Source organism: Hyperolius riggenbachi, chromosome 4 (assembly GCF_040937935.1).
Source record: "Hyperolius riggenbachi isolate aHypRig1 chromosome 4, aHypRig1.pri, whole genome shotgun sequence".
In the NCBI taxonomy this organism is placed as follows: Eukaryota; Metazoa; Chordata; class Amphibia; order Anura; family Hyperoliidae; genus Hyperolius; species Hyperolius riggenbachi.
The window spans coordinates 97,472,297-97,493,321 of record NC_090649.1 but is presented as its reverse complement, the minus strand read 5'-3'; the positions used below and the strand labels follow the sequence as shown (position 1 = coordinate 97,493,321).

Below are 21,025 nucleotides of genomic sequence, written 5' to 3'. Positions count from 1 at the left end.
CAACTGGACCAATCAAATGCAGTAGATTATGAATTTGATCAGTTCCAAGCTAAATATAGTTGCATAAAATTAACATAAAAATTTTGAATTAGCTCAAAATTATTAGCATGTGTACACTTGATCCAATATTATCATCTTATACTTTTTTTTATATGATTCTGGTATAAAATAAGGTATGATCAGCATCAAAACCGCACACTTCTGCCATCTTCTTAATGTCATATTATGCTCACACATAGAGATGTTTACATGTGAAAGTTCACTAAATAAACCAACAAGAATAACTTGCACACTTTTTTTGTGTGCAAAACCTTTAAACCTAAAAATAAGGGTTAAATGTGAAAAATAGGGTTGAGTCATCAATGTGGTTTTGGTGACTGTGCTCAGCCTCAGTTAAATGGTGGTTGCCAGCATTGAGGTGAATGGGCCAAATTCCACTGGAGCGGTTGCGATTACCAAAATCGCAAATGCAGGACATGCAGCATTTTTGAGCGTTAGTGTTTCTGCAATGTGAAGTATATAAACGCTGGCATTATCACTCATCAAAACCTACACAGAGCGATTTTGCTGGCGTTTTTACATTACTGCACACTGTAAGAAAGTTAAAATTAATGGAAAGGACCAATCAGAATTAAAAACGCTAATCGCTGATCGCTATACAACTGCCGGCAAATTGATTACACTTTTTAAAATCGCTACCGAAAATGCCCAGGAAATCGCTTACAAAATGCTCATCCAAAACGCTAGCGATTGCGTTTAGCGATAACGTTTTGTAGTGGGTTTCAGCCCGAAGACTGGGCGGCACCTGCTCTGCATAAGAAAACAGTTATCAATGAAGAAGCAGTATTATTATTATTATTATTATTATTTATTGTATTTATAAAGCGCCAACATATTACGCAGCACTGGTAGAAGCAGCACTGGTGAGTGACCCTGAAAATTGAGTATGAATAGTTTAAGGGTAATAAAGGAGGATTAGGAGGTGCCTCGTTTTATTGCCTAGGGTTAGCAAGTTAAAGTCATGCATTAGTAAAGGAAATCAGTTTGAACAGGGGGGAATGCACCTGCGCTGGACAGGAAAAGAGTTATCAATGAAGAAGCAGTAGGCTTCGTACTGGTGAATAACCCTGAAAGGGGAGTATGAATATTTTAGGGTTAGATATAGGAAGGTTAGGAGGTAGTTAGTTTTATCGCCCAGGTTCAGGAAGTTAAAGACATGCATTAGAGATGGGGCTAGGGATAGGCACCAATGAGGGAAATTCATCTGGGTTTGGAGAAGTGGAGTGGTTAGGGTTAGGGAACAACTGCAGTAAAAGCACTGAATCAACCAAGTCAACCAAGGAAAACAACATCGTAATCTAAAATCAAAACCAAACAGTGTTGCTAAAATCTGATGAAAAGGCCACCGACACAAAATCAAATTCTGTGCACAAGCGAGATGTGACCTTAGTATTTTTTTTCTTACAGAAAATTAAACAAATTCACATCTCATTTGTGCAATGTGCACATGATCCAATTCCAGAAATATGAAAAAAAAAAAGTAATGTAATTTTTTTTTATTTATTCACCTCTTGATCCCAGTGCTATGAATTTCAGATTGATAAAAAAAATGTTTCTCATGTGTAACTCGAGAATATTACACTTCTCCTGGTCTCTTTCCTTCTCCGTCTCTCCTTCTCTAAACAAACACAGTAATATCACCAGGGGAACAAATCCGAGAACTGTGGAAGTAAATGAAGTCGGTTACAGCAACCTCTTCTTTTTACAAGTCATCTTCCATGAAAATAGTGCAGCGTGGCCTAAAAACATCTCATCTCGCCAAAGCCCATCTACTCTACGTCCGGTATGTATTGTAAATCCTAACAAAATAATATTCTGCCATTGTAGTAACTTTTATTGGGACAGGCTGTCAGGTTTAATATACCGGCTGAAGACCATATTCTACAGGGATGGCTCTGTGCAAGATATTTCTCAGCTCATGACAATTAGGGGAAATTGCATTCTTTATGGATTGCCATGACATACAATATACCACCACGGATCCTTTCACAACGAGGTTTCTTTTGAAGCAAGCAGAGTATCCCGAGGCTCTTTCTGAGCACAGTGGTATCATTAAACCAGGAGCAGAAACGAGATGATGATTATCTGAACAATTTGCATTCCTAGCAGCCACACTTTTATACCGGGTCTGGACAAAGGTTCACTCTGAATATAAATATATACAATAGGACACAGTCCTTTGTTATCTCTCGTTGTTTTACGGCATAGGACCTGGCCCGGCTTAAATCTCAATACACATAAAACAATATTTTGGATTGTTGAAAAATAATTCGTAGTAAACAAAAATTTGGGGGCTTTTCTTTTTATAAATGCTAATGTGGTTTCTGGGGTGATTTCCTCAGGTTTCTTCTGTTCAGATTAAATTCGGGAGTTCAGCGGTATTCTAATACCGTCTTTGACAGCAGACCTGGTGTTTGTTGATTTGTGTCTATAATTGTCTTCCCAGTTATAGTAAAGGTAGAGGAAAGGGGGCATTGGTTTGGTTATAGAGAACCACCAGGACATTTTGTAGTGTTATTAAAGATCACCTGATGTGAGAGGGATACGGAGGCTGCCATATTTTTTTTTCCTTTTTAACAATACAATAATACAATACAATAACATTTCTATAGCGCTTTTCTCAGATTCAGTAATTGGTAGTAGGATGAAGTATTCACACAACACAAGTTATATTTCTGCAAATGCCAAACTGAACAGGTGGGTTTTCAGTCTGGATTTAAACACGTCCAGGGATGGAGCTGTCCTGATCTGCTGAGGTAAGGAGTTCCAAAACGTAAGAGCAGCATGACAGAAGGCTCTGGGACCAAAAGTTTCCAAGTGGACTCTGGGTATGACTAGATTATTAGAACCTGTGGATCTGAGATTGCAGGGATTGCTATGCAGCTGTAACATATCTTTCATGCATCCAGGGCCCAGATTATTTAGGGATTTAAATGTCAGTAGGCCGATCTTGAATAGGACCCTCCATTTTATAGGTAGCCAGATGCCTGGCAGTCCTGATAATCCTCTGCCTCTAATACTTTTAGTCATAGACCCCGAGCAAGCATATGCAGATGTTTCTGAAAAGAAACTGACAAGACACACTGCATGCTTGTTTTAGGTGTGGATTCAGATTGTACTGTAGTCAAAGAGATCAGCAGGACTGCCAGGCAACTGGTATTCTTTAAAATGAAATAAATATGGCAGTCTCCATATTCCTCTCATTTTAGGTATCCTTTAAAGTGAACCTGAACTCAGAGCTTCATCTCTGCTTTACAGCATAATAACCATTAAAGGAAAACATGTCTTTGTTACAGCTAATACAAATCTGGCAATAAATATGGTTTGTGTCTACTTCCTGCTTTCATGGAAGCAGACATATTGTTAATATCCTGTGTTTACAAATGAGCTCTCTACCGTGGCAGTCAGCTGACACAGGGGAGATCAAATTACAACTTATGACAACAGATGAGGGGGAATTAGTCAGGCTGAAATCTCTCCATATATAGAGGGTGCATTTCTCTCTGTTTTCCTTCTGTCCTGTGCAAGAGTTCAGGTCCACTTTAAAGGGGTTCTGTGGAGTCCTGCAATAAACAAAAACAGACACTTACCTGCGGCTTCTATAGACCCCCTACAGCTGTCATGTCCCACGCCGTCTTCCTCCGATCACCCGTTCCCAACCGCCGGCACCAGTCAATTATTCATCTAACAAGACGAATAATGCTTGCTCGTGTCTCTGGGAGCTTACTGCAGAAGCAGTACGAGGTTTTCTTGTACTGGAGATGCGAGTGGGAGCATGGACGCGCACAGCCACAGACGCGTGACACGCGTGATTAGACCGGGACCGGCGGCGGGGTACGAGTGATCACAGGAGGACGCCGCGGGACATAACAGCTACAGGGGGCTGATAGAAGCCCCAGGTAAGTGTCTATTTTTGTTTAGTGCAGGACTCCACAGAACCTCTTTGAAGGAACTAAACAGGAACTTGGAGACTCAAGCACTTGAAAGATATAGTTTTGCTTACATATTGTCCTGTCGCAAGTGAGCTGGGTGCAGGATGAGCTGAATGACAGCTCACCCTGCTCCCGCTCATATCTACGGCGACGTTAACCTATTTTGGTTCCTGGATGTAGTTTCTACGTCTAAGAACCATGCGAGCTACCGCGCGCTCCCGCGGCCGATCGCGCACGTGCACGCGCACTCCCGTCCGAGGAATCGGTAGCCACGGAATCAATGTATCGGGCTATGGTGCCCGATCACTGATTCCTCTCCCCCGCTGAAAAAGCGACAGCTTCCCTCGGAAGCTGTGCTTTTTCTGGCTGTTCCCTCCCCGATGCGTCACTCTAAGCATGTGCTACGCTTAGAGTGACGTCATGTAAACAAACTCATAGCCACCATCTTGTGGCCAAAAAGTAATACTACACCTGAAAAAAAAAATTAACACACATTTACATTATAAATCTATTGTTTACCTCCCACCCTCTCAAAACTACCCAAATAAAATGTTTACTATAAAAAAAAAAAAACCATTACAATAAAAAAAAAAAACATGTAAATATTTACCTAAGGGTCTAAACTTTTTAAATATCAATGTAAAGATGAAATATTTCTATATATTTTTTTTTTATTTTAAACTTGTAAATAGTGATAGATGCAAAATGGAAAAAATGCACCTTTATTTCCAAATAAAATATTTGCGCCATACATTGTGATAGGGACATAATTTTAACGGGGTAATAACCGGGACATATGGGCAAATACAATACATGAGTTTTAATTATGGAGGCATGTATTATTTTAAAACTATAATGGCTGAAAACTGAGAAATAATGAATTTTTCCATTTTTTTTCTAATTCTTCCTGTTAAAATGCATTTACAGTAAAGTGGCTCTTAGCAAAATGTACCCCCCAAAGAAAGCCTAATTGGTGGCAGAAAAAACAAGATATAGATCAGTGCATTGTGATAAGTAGTGATAAAGTAGTGATAAAGTTATAGGCTAATGAATGGGAGGTGAACATTTCTCACGTGAAAACGACTGAACGCGAATGGGTTAAAGAAGGGGAAAAACAATTATGATATAATGATTTGTATGTGTAGTACAACTAAGAAATAAAACATTAGGAGCAGAGACATAAGTCTAATATTGTTTCCAGTACAGGAAGAGTTAAGAAACTCCAGTTGTTATCTTTGCAAAAAAGCCATTGAGCTCCACGACTTTCAAAGTCGCAGAGAGCTCTGTCTTCTGAAGCTTATTATCTCAAGTGTCAGTCACTGTATTTTATTTTTCTTTCCAGAGGACAGGTCAATAGTTCACAAGACTGCTCTGTAAAAACATTTAGAATGCTGAGTAGTGTGTAAACTGCAAATATTAGAGAATGATTCAATGTTATAAAAAAAACACTATATAACGGAAAATAAAAATATGAGATTATTTTCTTTGCTACTAATCTTCTAGTAATTATCCGTACTACACATACAATTCATTATATCATATTTTTTTTTTCACTTCAGGGTCTCTTTAAATACTATTCCTCCTCTAAGTCGTAGCAACTCGGAGGGAGATGTAATTTGGGGTCCGGTGACCGCTATAGCGGTGCCAAGCTTCAGCACATGGCATAAAGGTTTTGCCTGTGAACGTTTGAGCACATGCACAAATTTGAATTCCTGATAAGCCTAGAACAGCCTGCATTTACATGCTTCCCAAAATCCACAAAGAGGGAAACCCATGCAGGCCCATAAGTTCAAAGAGTGTAACTCTCACAGAGAACATCTCAGGGTGGTTGGCAAACATCTTGAAACTTCTTGTCTGTGAAAGACCCAGCCATTGGCCCAGTGCCTGAGGGAACCCTCTGGCCACAACAGATGTGAAGTATCTGTACACGAACATTCCCCATGATGACGGCATTGCGGCCTGTCATAAATATATTCAGGGTTCGAGCATATCTGTAGAGTCAGTTGCTAGACTGATGGAATTCATTTTCACCCATAATTATTTCATTTTTGGACAGGACCTCTACTTACAGTAGATGGATGTGGCAATGATCGAAGAGGAATACCTTGATGCATGTCAAATAAAACTCATGGCCTACTTTTGTTTTATAGATGATATTTTAATCATCTAGTCAGCAAGTGACGATCTTCACCAGTTCTACAGGGCCTTCAATGACTTCCATCCCGCAATCAAACTGAATCTAAGCTACTCTCACACGGAGATTAATTTTCTGTATACCACCATATACATCAGGGAAAACAACCTACAAACATCTATGTACAGCAAGCCAGCGGACCATCCCACATGCTTCAGGTATGACAGTTCCCCCCTCGAGCACATAAAAAACTCTATAATCTACAGCCAAGCTATGAAATGCAACCGGATCTGTTCTGACAGGGTGGACAGAGAGAAACACTTGGATTGCCTTAAGAATATTTTCATTAAACAAGGTTACAGCCCTCTTATGACTGAGGCCCAATCAGGAAAGCTAACATCATCCTGAGGGCTCCGGTCCTGAAATATAACCAAAACCAGGAAGAGGGCCGTATCCCAATGGTTGTCACCTACAACCCACACCTGGAAATCTTAAGAAGGATTGCAAAGGAACTTCATTCCCTTCTACACAATGATTACAGAATGAAAAAGATAATCTTTGTAGTTCCCTTCCTGGCATATTGACTTCCGTCGTCATCCCTTGTTGATGGCAAAAAGACGAAACCTGGTGGGGAGAGAGTAGAGTGGGCTATATTTTAAAGTACCAGAAACTTTTTTTATGGCATAAGGTGAACTTTACCAAGTGGTTTATGCAATACCTTATGGGCATTTAAATGCAACCAGGGTCCAGTGTGCATGGACCCTCAATGTAGATTGTTAAAATCTGACAGGTTTTGGACTAGTCCATCTCCTATTGGGGAATTCTCAGGGTTGTCTTTATTTTCAAAAACACTTGCTGAATGACAGTTGCTCAATCAAATTGACAAAATAAATTGGCAGGCTGGCCAATGTCTTTGTATAGGTCCTTTTGAAAGAATCCCTCATAGGGAAATGGAGTAGTTCAATTTATAGTATATTTTAATTTGGAAAAATTTACTTGTGTGTATGTATTTAAAATTTTACTTTTTTTTTTTTTTTTTTTTTTATAATAGTGTCCTTTAAAGAATATATTAGGCCTTTTCTCAGAAATGAATTTGTTCAATTAGACTTTAAAGGAGCTAAGCAAATATTATTCATCATATAATTAGAGATGATATTGATGTAATATCCTGCTGAGATGAGCAGGGTATTGGAAAATGAATATGTATTTACAGTCTGTATGTCCCAGTAGCATGTTACATCAATATTATTTTCTGTTTCATATTGAATAATTTTTATCTAGACCAGGGGTCCCCAAACGTTTTGGGTCAAGGGCTGGGTCAACATACTTCAGACTGCTGGGGGGCCGGAGTATACATAAAATGATGTAGAAGTCTTTGTGGGCCAGACAGTGAAGCATACTCAGGTGACAACCTGCAGTCCGATTGGACAGCAGTGTCTGTCAACTGATGTGGAATTTTATTGGAAGCCAGCGAATTACTGCTTTCTGGCTTCCATGCGGATGGATGGTACCAGCACTTCTATGCTATATGCGGACCACCAATATTTAAAGATGTAGCTGAGCACATCTATAAGTAATATACTTTGTGTGTGTGGGGTCAGTAAAAAAACCCTCAGGGGGCCACATTCGGCCTGCAGACCTTAGTTTGAGGACCACTGATCTAGACCCTTCAAAGTGCTGTTGTCAAACAATTTATTTTTCTTAAGATGGAATAATTTGGGGACAAGGGGCCTTGATGGTGTACTGATATATGTGTTATTTTAGACTTTAACACCCTGGTCAATAATTAAAATACAGTGGGTTGCAAAAGTATTCGGCCCCTTGAAGTTTTCCACATTTTGTCATATTACTGCCACAAACATGAATCAATTTTATTGGAATTCCACATGAAAGACCAACACAAAGTGGTGTACACATGAGAAGTGGAATGAAAATCATACATGATTCCAAACATTTTTTTACAAATAAATAACTGCAAAGTGGTGTGTGCGTAATTAATCAGCCCTCTTTGATCTGAGTGCAGGCAGTTGCCTATAGACATTGCCTGATGAGTGCTAATGACTAAATAGAGTGCGCCTGTGTGTAATCTAATGTCAGTACAAATACAGCTGCTCTGTGAGGGCCTCAGAGGTTGTCTAAGAGAATATTGGGAGCAACAACACCGTGAAGTCCAAAGAACACAGAAGACTGGTCAGGGATCAACTTATTGAGAAATGTAAAGCAGGCTTAGGCTACAAAAAGATTTCCAAAGCCTTGAACATCCCACGGAGCACTGTTCAAGCGATCATTCAGAAATGGAAGGAGTATGGCACAACTGTAAACCTACTAAGACAAGGCCATCCACCTAAACTCACAGGCCGAACAAGGAGAGCGGAGATCTACAGCTCAGGTGGGAGACTCTGTCCATAGGACAACTATTAGTCATGCATTGTACAAAGTTGACCTTTGTGGAAGAGTGGCAAGAAGAAAGGCATTGTTAACAGAAAGCATAAGAAGTCCCGTTTGCAGTTTGCCACAAGCCATGTGGGGGACACAGCAACCATGTGGAAGAAGGTGCTCTGGTCAGATGAGACCAAAATGGAACTTTTTGGCCAAAATGCAAAACGCTATGTGTGGAATAAAACTAACACTGCACATCACTCTGAACGCACCATCCCCACTGTCAAATATGGCGGTGGCAGCATCATACTCGGGGGGTGCATCTCTTCAGCAGGGACAGGGAAGCTGGTCAGAGTTGATGGGAAGATGGATGGAGCCAAATACAGGGCAAACTTGGAAGAAAACCTCTTGGAGGCCTCTTGCACACTGCAAGCAATTCCGATTCAGATTCCGCTTTTTAATCTGTTTTTACATCTGATTCAGATTCCGATTTGCAGTGTGCAGGGAGCAAACTACAAATCTGAATCTGAATCGGATGTAAAAACTGATTAAAAAGCGGAATCTGAATCGGAATTGCTTGCAGTGTGCAAGAGGCCGGAGACTGCAAAAGACTTGAGACTGGGGCGGAGGTTCACCTTCCAGCAGGACAATGACCCTAAACATAAAGCCAGGGCAACAATGGAATGGTTTAAAACAAAACATATCTATGTGTTATAATGGCCCAGTCAAAGTCCAGATCTAAATCCAATCGAGAATCTGTGGCAAGATCTGAAACCTGCTGTTCACAAACGCTGTCCATCTAATCTGACTGAGCTGGAGCTGTTTTGCAAAGAAGAATGGGCAAGGATTCAGGGGGACGAATAATTATGCACACCCCACTTTGCAGTTATTTATTTGTAAAAAATGTTTGGAATGATGTATGATTTTCGATCCACTTCTCACATGTACACCACTTTGTATTGGTCTTTCACGTGGACTTCCAATAAATTTGATGCATGTTTGTGGCAGTAATGTGACAAAATGTGGAAAACTTCAAGGGGGCCAAATACTTTTGCAACCCACTGTAGATTGGTGTGCTATATGTTTTGCTATGGTACGCTATGATATGCTATACAATGCAATATTGCTCTCTATTATGTTATACTATAAGGTAGTATACTATAATGATATTCTGCTATGTGGTGTGTACATGTCCATATCACTTGCATACATTCATCATTTCGAGTATTGTTGATATTAATTTGATATCTGAAAGAAAGTGATTTAGTGGTTGCCCTTGGTAACCACCATTCGGCACCAGCAGCCAAAATGACAGCAGCTTGACATTCTCACAGCTGCAGCAGATATTGATGCAGACAACAGACATTCAAGCAGTTAAAGTACCACTATCGCGAAAAAAGTAGGCAATTAAAATCTGACAGAGCCGTCAGGTTTTGGGCCAGTCCATCTCCTCATGGGGGATTCTCGGGGGTTTCTTTGTTTTCAACAGCATTTCCTGAACAGCAGTTGCAAAGTCTAACTGACAAAATAGTGTTCAAGTGAGTTGGGAGGCTGGCTGGTATCTTACTATTTTGTCAGTTAAACTAGTGTTCAGGAAATGCTGTTGAAAGCAAAAAAAAAAATCTGAGAATCCTCCATGAGGAGATGGACTGGCCCAAAACCTGTCGATTCTATCAGATTTTAACTGCCTACTTTTTTCTCAATAACGGTCCTTTAAGGAATTTTTTTTGGCTTTAATCAGAAATACAAGGTGCATATCTCGTCGGCATTCTTTGTTAAATCAGCAAAGCAAGAACTAAAATATCGTTGCAGGTCTTAGCGTTGCATAAGTCATCACTAGGCAACTAACCTAGGTTCAGCTTTAATTAAACTACGTGAAGCAGAGAGAACCTACAACAAAAGTAGGACTGTTAAGATGGAAAGAAAGACAGCAAGAGGGTGAAGAACCCAGGAAACTACAGTATGAGTCTCTGTGATATACCCCTTAACCAAGGGTTACGCCTTAAAGAGAAACTCTGACCAAGACTTGAACTTTATCCCAATCAGTAGCTGATAGCCCCTTTTACATGAGAAATCTATTCCTTTTCACAAACAGACCATCAGGGGGCGCTGTATGACTGATATTGTGGTGAAACCCCTCCCACAAAGAAATTCTGAGTACGTACTCCTGGCAGTTTACTGTCTGTGAACCTTGTTGCATTATGGGAAATAGCTGTTTACAGCTGTTTCCAACTGCCAAAAAAAAACTATGCAGCAGCTACATCACCTGCCAACAGTAAAAATGTCACCATGTAATAAATGTCAGAATGTAAATCAGGGATTTAAAATATTTTACAATGGGAAAACACTGACTAAATCATTTGTACAAAATTATTGTAAAAATGAAGCACTTTTTTTATTACATTATTTTTATAATGTCACACTGTGTTGTGTCTGTCAATCACATTAGGAGCTTGCTATTGGCTTCCATGAGCATATGACTGACAGGACACACTGCGCAGCCGTGAATGTTCCGATCCTTATTTGGAACTTCCTTCCGTATTACCACAAAACGTTGTTTATGTTCTCTGGTGTACTGTTTACGGTACATTGTGTACATCAAAAAAGGGCGTCGGGAAAAAAGGGCGCGTGGTGTAAACGATAAACAGTATTATCGTTTATAGAAATATTGTGTAGAATTTCGTTTAGAAATAGTGTTTTAAGAATTTATAAATCACTAAATAATGTGTATGAGATCGGCAATTCTTAAAACGTTAATCTTCCCTGTTTCTAAACTGAAACTTATATTTACGTTTGTTAAAAACCCTCCCTGTACCTATCCCTAACCCCTAGACCCCCTGTTGGTGCCTAAACCTAAGACCCCCCTGTTGGTGCCTAAACCTAAGACCCCCCAGTTGGTGCCTAAACCTAAGACCCCCCTATTGGTGCCTAAACCTAAGACCCCCCTGTTGGTGCCTAAACCTAAGACCCCCCTGTTGGTGCCTAAAACTAAGACCCCCCAGTTGGTGCCTAAACCTAAGACCCCCCTGTTGGTGCCTAAACCTAAGACCCCCCTGTTGGTGCCTAAACCTAAGACCCCCCTGTTGGTGCCTAAACCTAAGACCCACCAGTTGGTGCCTAAACCTAAGACCCCCCTATTGGTGCCTAAACCTAAGACCCCCCTGTTGGTGCCTAAACCTAAGACCCCCCTGTTGGTGCCTAAACCTAAGACCCCCCTGTTGGTGCCTAAACCTAAGACCCCCCTATTGGTGCCTAAACCTAAGACTCCCCTATTGGTGCCTAAACCTAAAACCCCCCTGTTGGTGCCTAAACCTAAGACCCCCCTGTTGGTGCCTAAACCTAAGACCCCCCCCAGTTGGTGCCTAAACCTAAGACCCCCCAGTTGGTGCCTAAACCTAAGACCCCCCTGTTGGTGCCTAAACCTAAGACCCCCCAGTTGGTGCCTAAACCTAAGACCCCCCTGTTGGTGCCTAAACCTAAGACCCCCCTGGTGGTGCCTTAACCTAAGACCCCCTATGGATAATAATGTTTTACAGACATTAATAAATAAAAAATGTAAATAAAAAAATGTAAATAATTTTTTGGGGTGGATAATAATGTTTTAGAAATGTTTTAGAAATAGTGATTTAGTATCTTTATAAACGTTATTCGTCACGGGCTCATTTTGTAAAGTTCATCACAAACATAGTTATAAATCCTTAAAAATCTCCGGGCGCCGTTTGTTAAAACGTTAATAATCTCCAGCGCCTTTTTTTCCCTGTTCGGCGCCCATTAAACGATATTTATAATGGGAGTGAATGGGGCGCCCTTTTTGTCCACTTGTCTCATGCGCCCAAATCTGCTGCTTCCGTTTACATTAGTCCAGACAGAAAGTCTGCCCGGAAGTAAGATAAAGGCCCAGAGGACCTTTCCTACAAAGCACGATGTACCACTAAAAAATCCTCAGAATTATGTTTCTCTCTAGAATGTCTTAAAGGAGAACTCTGTATAGAGTCTTCTTCTAAAGCAATGGTCCTCTAACTTAAATGAAGGACTCTACAGTGCAAGAATCTGATCACTTACAACAAAGATGGATTCATCTAGGGACACGGGGCCTTGATGGTGCACTGATATACGTTTTATTTTAGTCTCTAACATCTAGGTCAATAATAAAAATAGACTGATATACTATATGTTTTAATATGCTATACACAAGGAAAGGCACTTGTCAGTTTGAAGTTACCTTTATTATGGACATGTCCTAAATACAAGTTCGGCAGGCATCAAGTAGCTGACATGTTTCGGACTCAACCGTCCTTAATCATAGCTCCAAGGACGGTTGATTCCGAAACATGTCAGCTACTTGATGCCTGCCGAACTTGGATTTTGGACATGCCCATAATAAAGGTAACTTCAAACTGACAAGTGCGGACCTTTCCTTGTGTGCTGCATTCTTTGGTCCTGCCAAACAGGTCGAGCACAGCAGTTCTAGTGGTGGAGTGGAGCGGTGCTCACTTTGCAACTGAACTTTTGATATGCTATGCTATAGAGTACAATGCAATATTGTACTCTATTATATTATGCTACACAGTACTATATTATATCCTTATACTATAATGATATTCTACTATGTGGTGTGTACATGTCCATATCACTTGCATACATCCATCATTTCCAGTATTGTGGTTGATATTAATCTGATATCCACATTGACTGATTTAGCAGATTAAATGGATTAATTAACCAGTTCCCTCCCAACACATCAGCTTCCTGAGGAAGAGAGATATATTGGCTTGTTGATAGCTTCTGGTAAGCTTAGTTTCTGTTTCAGAAAAAAATCACAGTGGGCATATTTTGTAACAGGAAACCGGAGTTGCTGATTTGTCAAAGTCCCATTTCGGTAAGGCCATGTCTCTCCCTAATATGAGGGTATTCAGTAACACATGGATCATTTTACAAGCCGCCTATGCGGCAAAGAGATATTGAGGAAATCAAAGATGAACAGCAACAAGGGCTATGCGTGATGTGCTATAAAACTGCACCCAGACAGAGAAAATAAAGTGCAAAGAAATACTCTGGGGTGCAGGTTCTTTGACTAAAAAAGAATTTTCTTCTATCCACCATTGACTGAATCCTTCTGTTTTAATAATACATGTATGAATAAGAATGAGGCAGATGCTGAACACCAAGGAGCACAGGAACTGCTCGTTCACATTGGGAAGAAGCAGCTAAAGTGATTTAGGCATCTAATATCAGAGCTTGCTTGTCAGTCTCCATCTGCTGCTCCTGCAGGCATGCTCCACCATGTGGCATCCCCCGGGCTGCCTCTGATTGCAAGCTCTTGAGGGCGGGCCCTCCTCTACTTTTTTTTTTTTCGTTAGTTAATTGCTGTATAATGATAATCTTTATGGGTTTGTTTTGTGATTTCCCCAGACTGTAACGTGCTGTAGAATATTCATATAAAGAATTAAATAATGACAAAGATATGGCGTAATAGAGCTATGGTTAAAGCGGAACTCCAGTGAAAATAATGTAATAAAAAAAGGGCTTCATTTTTACAATAATTATGTATAAATGATTTAGTCAGTGTTTGCCCATTGTAAAATCTTTCCTCTCCCTGATTTACATTCTGATATTTATTACATGGTGATGTCAGTGGAAGGAGATTCTGCTTGCTTTTTTGGCAGTTGGAAACAGCTACAAACAGCTATTTCCCACAATGCAATGAGGTTCACAGACAGGAAACTGTCGGGACCATGGTCCTGACAACCCACTGTGGCAGGGGTTTCACCACATTATCAGCCATACAGAGCCCCCTGATGATCACTTTGTGAAAAGGAATAGATTTCTCATGTAAAAGGGGGTATCAGCTACTGATTGGAATAAAGTTCAATTCTTGGTCGGAGTTTCTTTTTAAGGAGTAACCCTTGGTTAATGGGTATATCACAGAGACTCATACTGTAGTTTCCTGGGTACTTCACCCTCTTGCTGTCTTGTGGAGGCAGAGCTTTGCACAGTAGCTCTGCCTCCTATCCAGTCAATCTCCACCGATCTCCGCCTCTCCCCGCCACTCTCAGTGAAAGAAGACTGAGAGGGGTGGGGAGAGGTGGAGATCGGCGGAGAATGACTGGAGTAACGGCAGACCTACTGCGTACAGCTCTGCCTCTACTCGGATAGAGGAACTGCGAGCCCAGGAACTTTGCTGGGCTATTTCTCTGCTACAAAACACTCATTCTATCGTGGGAATACAGCATATTTATTTAGAATTGAATGCTGAACAGGACTAAATAAGAAAATCAGGTAAAAAAAAGACTTCAGAGTCTCTTATGCTGGGAATACACTATGAGATTTTTGGGCAGATAGATGGTTTGATAGATAATTTCCGACAGGTCCGATTTTACTTTTGATTGTTTTTCTGATCAATTTTTCATAAAAGTAAATGGAAATCGATTAGAAAAAATATCGGAAAATCAATCGGACAGTAAATCTGCTGAAGAATCTCATTGTGTATTCCCAGCAGTAAAAAAAAAAAGTAACGTCTCCAGAATGTAGGTGATTCAAAAGGAAGCACAATGCATTTCACTTGGTATGTATTCTGATGTAGTCCATTTTAGTTTGGCAATTTCATTTGACCAATGATTTTTGTCAAACATGGAAGTTTGCAATTCCAACCATTGCTGTTTAGAGATGGCCCGAACAGTTCCCTGGCAAACTGTTCCCGGCGAACTTCGGTGGTTCGCGGAGAACCGCGAACTTTATGGTGGTTCGATCCGCCTCCTATACTACAGCATTAGGGTCAACTTTGACCCTCTACATCACAGTCAGCAGGCACATTGTAGCCAATCAGGCTACACTCCTTCCTGGAGCCCCCCCCCCCCCCCTTATAAAAGGCAGGCTGCGTCAGGCATTGGACTCACTCGTGTGCCTGCAGTAATTAGAGAAGGGAGAGCTGCTGTGCAAAGACCTATAGGGAAAGTTTAGTTTAGGCTCTTGTAGGCTTCTTAGCTTGCTGCTTGCTGATTCTTATTGCTAAAAAAGCACCCCTCAATAGCTCTTTTGTGAGCTAATCTTGTTCTTGTGATCTTTTTTTTTTTTTTGTGTGTGTGGCCCACTTGCATTATATACAGCCCTGTCAGTCAGTCGCAGCTGACCTTTGGCACCTTCATTCCTACACCGCCACTGCCAGGCCCAGCACATTCAGTGACTACCTGTGTGTGTAACAGGCAGTTGCAGATTTGTAATCCCATCCCAATCACTGCACCTGTTCACTGTTCAGCACACCTACCTACCTATACCTACGTGAGTGCACGCATTGTTAATACCACCAGTCATTGCACCTGTTCATGGTGGTACCTGTGTGTGTGTGTGTGTGTGTGTGTGTGTGTGTGTGTGTGTGTGTGTGTGTGTGTGTGTGTGTGTGTGTGTGTGTGTGTGACAGGTGCACATTTGTAATACCCATCACTGCATATACCTACCTGTTGTGTTCAGTGCACCCACCTACCTACGTGAGCGCACGCAGTGTGATATTTAATACCACCAGTCACTGTACCTGTTCATGGTACGTGTGGGTGTGTGACAGCTGCACATTGTATTGATACCAGTCACTGCATACCTGTTCACTGCACCTTTGTGTGACTGCACATTGTATTAGTCAAGTCAGTGCATACCTTTCACTTCACCCCCCCCCCCCCCAATATGGGCAAAACAGGCAGAGCCAGAGGCAGGCCACCCAGCAGGTCTGTTCGATGTCATGCTGTTGTGATTTCGTGCAGCCCTCGACCAAAGTACAGTGTTCAGAAGGCGCGTGCCATCAACCCCCAAGATTGTCAGGACGTAGTTGACTATTTAACACCTCATCTTCCTCAGCTTCCGCATGGAAGCGTGACATATCTTCCTCCTCCTGCTCTGATTCTGGCACCCCACTTAACACTCAGTCGGCCGCCACCACCAAAGTGCCATCACCCCAGGGCTCAGCAGTGTGGATATTTTTTTGTGTGTCTGCCTTAGATGAGAGCAATGCCATCTGTACTCTCTGCCACCAAAAATTGAGCTGTGGAAAGACCAAGACCCGCGTAGGAACAACCTCCTTACGAAGGTACATGATGACAAAGCACACACTGCAATGGGATGACCACCTGAGGGAAAGCAGCACACAAAAGCAAATCCACACACCGCAGTGGAAGATATGCAATTATTTCTCAAATAAGGCGATACCCAAACTGTACCGTGATGTTGAAAGGCAAGTGGTGTCATCTCTTGCACACAGCGTTGGGTCAAGGGTCCATCTGACCATATGGTCTGCAAAGCACAGTCAGGCCTGCCCGAAGACAAAGTCAGTCCCCACACACAGCATCTCTGCCTGCAGGTCGCTTGACTGCCTTCTCAGCCACCACCAACAGGGTCCAGAACTCCAGGCGGATTCCTGAATTTTTAAGGCCGCTGCTAGCAGCGGCCGCTATAATAATTTTGTCTGGTGCGTGTACATGCCTGCCTAATTTTTCTGGCTGCACTGCGGCTGCAACAACAAAACAAAAGGCATGTACATGTGCCAATTTGCCCTTCGTGATCATTACCTTGCCACGGTGAAGGGGCTTGCATATCACAATGAAGCAATGACCGACGGCTATATGAGTGTCTCGGTGGGGGGGGGGGGGCACACCCATGATAATAAGGTCTTTGCTTCATTGTAGACAGACCAAATTCGATCTGCTGGACAGTCACTGTTGTTCCATCATTGAGCTAACACAGCCTGGCGACCATATGGGCTTGACTGGCGACCATATGGGCTTGAAAACCGCCACGGCCTGCACTCTGGCCATGGTGCGCACCAGTCCAGCACGGCCGTCACTACACAAACAGCTGTTTGCAGTGCGTCACACAGTGAGTTTGATGTGTCAGTGTGAAGCAGTACTCTAATTACACTCCCTGATTGATGTATACACATGCAAGATGTTTTAAAGCACTTTAGGCCTGCAATTTAGCATTCAATGTGATTTCTGCCCTTAAAACGCTTCTTTGCGTCAAATCCAGATTTTGCCCCGGGACTTTTGACGTCTATCCCACTCATCCATGCAAAAACTCAGATGTTAGACCCCTTGAAACATCTTTCCATCACTTTTCTGGCCAGCATAAGTGTTTCTAGTTTTCAAAGTTCTCCTCCCCATTGAAGTCTATTGCGGTTTGCGGAAGTTCGCGTGAACCGAACCAAATATTGGAGGTTCGGGCCATCTCTGTTGCTGTTGCACATACTGAGGAAAAAAAGTGGTTTAATTAGAAACCACTATCTTCTCTCTGCACATGTACAGATTTGTAAAATTTCAAAAATGAATGAATGTTTTTCAGCTTTCAGCTGGAGATTGTGAAAGATGATGAAATAAAAGCGCTACAGAAAAAGCACAAGGAAACAAAGACACAGCTTTGGAAAGCACACCAGACCTCTTTTCAAATGACAGGAAAGTCACTAATGGGAGTAATTTGTCAATTACTAACTTATCATATATCATCAGCTGCGCCCGTCTCGTTTTCACATCAGCGCTGCTAGTTTTAAACAATAATCCTTGTCATTCCGATATCGCGCTTTACTCAACTGCAATTTCACATCCTGAATAGGTATTTAATACTAAAAACCCAACTAATTGAAAAGAGTTCTATTTGTTAATCTGTGCAGTAGAAATTGATACAAAGACAGGCTCTTATAGTGCAGAGCTCTAAATGTGAACAGGTTATTTAATAGCATAAGCTGAATTATTAATTTCGGACTAGTTCACATGAGCATCTGCATTAACAGACAGAGATGAGCTGTACAGCAGAATTCATAGGTACTTTTATCACAGTCCCATACTCCTATGTAGTGAACACAAGCAGGCATGCAAAAACTCTCTGATGTGAAAGAGGGCTTGCGCTGGCATGTTAGCAGTGGGCGTACATCTACTACCCAGAATGCACTGCCCTGGTCCATCCCACTCCAGCCTCAAGTAAACTTCCCTATTTCTATTTACATTTTTTATTTGCCAATATTTAGGATATGTAGTGTTCATTTTTTCATGTATTGTTACAGTATATCTAAAATGATTTCATCGGAAGTGTGGAGTATACTATGTTAACTCAGAGTGATAAGTGTTGAATTGTTAATGCTAAACAGTTATTTGTTATCCACTGCTGTTGGAAAATATATTTCTCATTGTATTCTATACCGGTTATTGTTCCCTGTATCTACCAAACTAATTCAATGTCTACTTGTATGCTATATTAACCACTTGAGGACCACAGTGGAAAACCCCCCTAAAGACCATTTTTGTGAAAATGGCCACTTCAGCTTTAAGGCTAAGCTGCAGGGCCGCACAACACAGCACACAAGTGATTCCCCCCTCCTTTTCTCCCCACCAACAGAGCTCTCTGTTGGTGTGGTCATATCGCCCCTGGATGTTTATTTGTAAAAAATTGTTTGTTTTTTATAAATTTTGCTATTTTTTTAATTTCTATATATTTCCCCCTCCCTCCCCCCGCTGGCCAATCCATGTGATCAGCTGTCATAGGCTTCAGCCTATGACAGCCAATCACCACCGACAGTCAGGAGGGGACAGCTGTGTCACACGGGTGTCCCCAGTACAGTGCGGCTGCTGATCGCAGCACTGTACATGTCAATAGACGGCGATGATGCCGTCTAACAGTCTCCCAAGCGGCGATTGCCGCTTGGAAACTGAAGGCGGGGCGGAGCTCCACCCCTCGAGAAGGAGATGCACGCGATCTCCTTCAGTAGCCGGCTCCAGGACCTGATGCTAATTGACGTTGGGCGGTCCTGGGGCTGCCGCCGCAGCAACATCCGTTGGCGTGGAGCGGTCCTAGCATAGTAAATCCAATAAAAATTAATGTTGACAAAATACAATAGAATTGCTGTTACCTTTGGTTATTGTAGATGTTACCATTTCATTACCATCCTCTGGTCTGTTTTTGTTATTCTATTCTTTTTATTCCAGAAAGCAATCACACTTTTTCCCGTACCCCCATCCCAATCCTCTTTTTATCACCCATGCAGGCTGGTATGGCCAGAATTTGGAGAATGGACCCCGTGAGGCTCCGCACCAAGAGCTACACCCGTCTGCATGATGCAGTAAATAGCAGGTGGCATGCATGTAATTAAGGGGCCGGGAAATTTTGGTACAGGGCAAAGCCGAAAAATGACTCACCCTGCTCCTGCAAAAGTCTCGGCGGTGGTAAGTACTATTATCCCTCCAGGCGCCTTGGCTGTTTTACAGTAATCTGGGCTCCGCCTTTTGACAGAGCCCAAAATACTGTCTGTAATGGCTATACTGTAGCTGTAATTCACATCACAGCCTATGGCAGTGCATGGTGTGCCCACATTTCCTGTGCCATTTTTTTTGCCTGTCTAGGGCTGGTGGGCTATGGAAGAGAGGGGCAGCAAAGCCTCCTACTCTAGCCCAAAAGCCCTACCTCTGGTGGTCGGAAGAAGGTAGGGGTAACGTCTCCCTTGTGTGCATTTACTTTTCTACGCTAATGAGTTTGGATAGGGGAGGGCAAGGGAGAAAGTGTGATTGCAGTGGTGTAGCTAAGAAGCCGTGAGCCCCAGTGCAAGTTTAGCATTGGGCCCCTCCAAGCATGCTATAGATAACAATTGATAGAACACACCAAAACCAATCAAGGACAACCGCAGTGTCAGAGGTGCGAGAAGTGGGTGGGAAACAGTGTGTTAATGATTACTACTATTCAAATCAACTATAGAAGTGAATATTATCAGCACAGGACCAATAAAGAGCTAATACTGTGTTTGAGGGGTGGGCCCCTTGAGGCCCCTCTACCCCAAGGGCCCCGATGCGGTCGCTACTCGCTACCTCTGCACCCCCTATTGCTACAGCACTGTGTGATTGTTTTCTGGAATAAAATGAATAGAAATTCAAAAACAGACCAGGGGATGGTAATTAAATGGTAACATCTACAATAACCAAAGGTAACGGCAATTCTATTGTATTTTGTCTCATTATGAGGCTCTACACCACATGCCTGCTGCAGATCTGTAACAAAATATAATTATTTTAACCCATTAGCAGCTTCAGTAGTTATATTGTTTGAGATAAGTGGACTACTTTTGAACTCTTGGAATGCTTTGATCTCTCTCTACTAGCAGAAAATATAGAAGCTGAAAGCAGAAGTTCTCTATTACTGTCTCGCACTGCCCCCTTGTAATAAGTGGCCATAAATTTACATTACAGCAGTACTAATTAGAAGCAGGGAAATGTAACAAATAAGAAAGAAAAAAATATACTAAAATAAATTGGTCTGCATCACTTGCAAGCCTCTAAATAAATTGGCTGCTAAAGGGTTTTAATACAAAATAACAATCCTTCTTTTAAACATTCCGCCCTAGAAAGCTTTGAAACTTCCCATGTCTTGCAATTAGATGATGAAGTGGCCTCATCTTTCTTTCCCTTCCATCACATGCTCCCTTCCCCGAGAAAAAAACTCTCTACGATTATTATATTACATAACGTTTAATTATTGAATTTGGAAGCGTAAGGAAGATGGC

At 41.8% G+C, this 21,025-nt stretch overlaps 1 long non-coding RNA gene across 1 annotated transcript in view; it reads left to right on the top strand.

Annotated features, from left to right (window-relative positions):
* Positions 1-1,753: 1,753 nt before the first annotated feature.
* The window catches only part of LOC137570426 (uncharacterized), a 79,311-nt gene continuing 60,039 nt past the window's right edge, over positions 1,754-21,025 (top strand). The window contains exon 1 of the long non-coding RNA XR_011031040.1: positions 1,754-1,843. This is a non-coding gene — a long non-coding RNA (uncharacterized lncRNA). The remainder of the gene's footprint in view (positions 1,844-21,025) is intronic.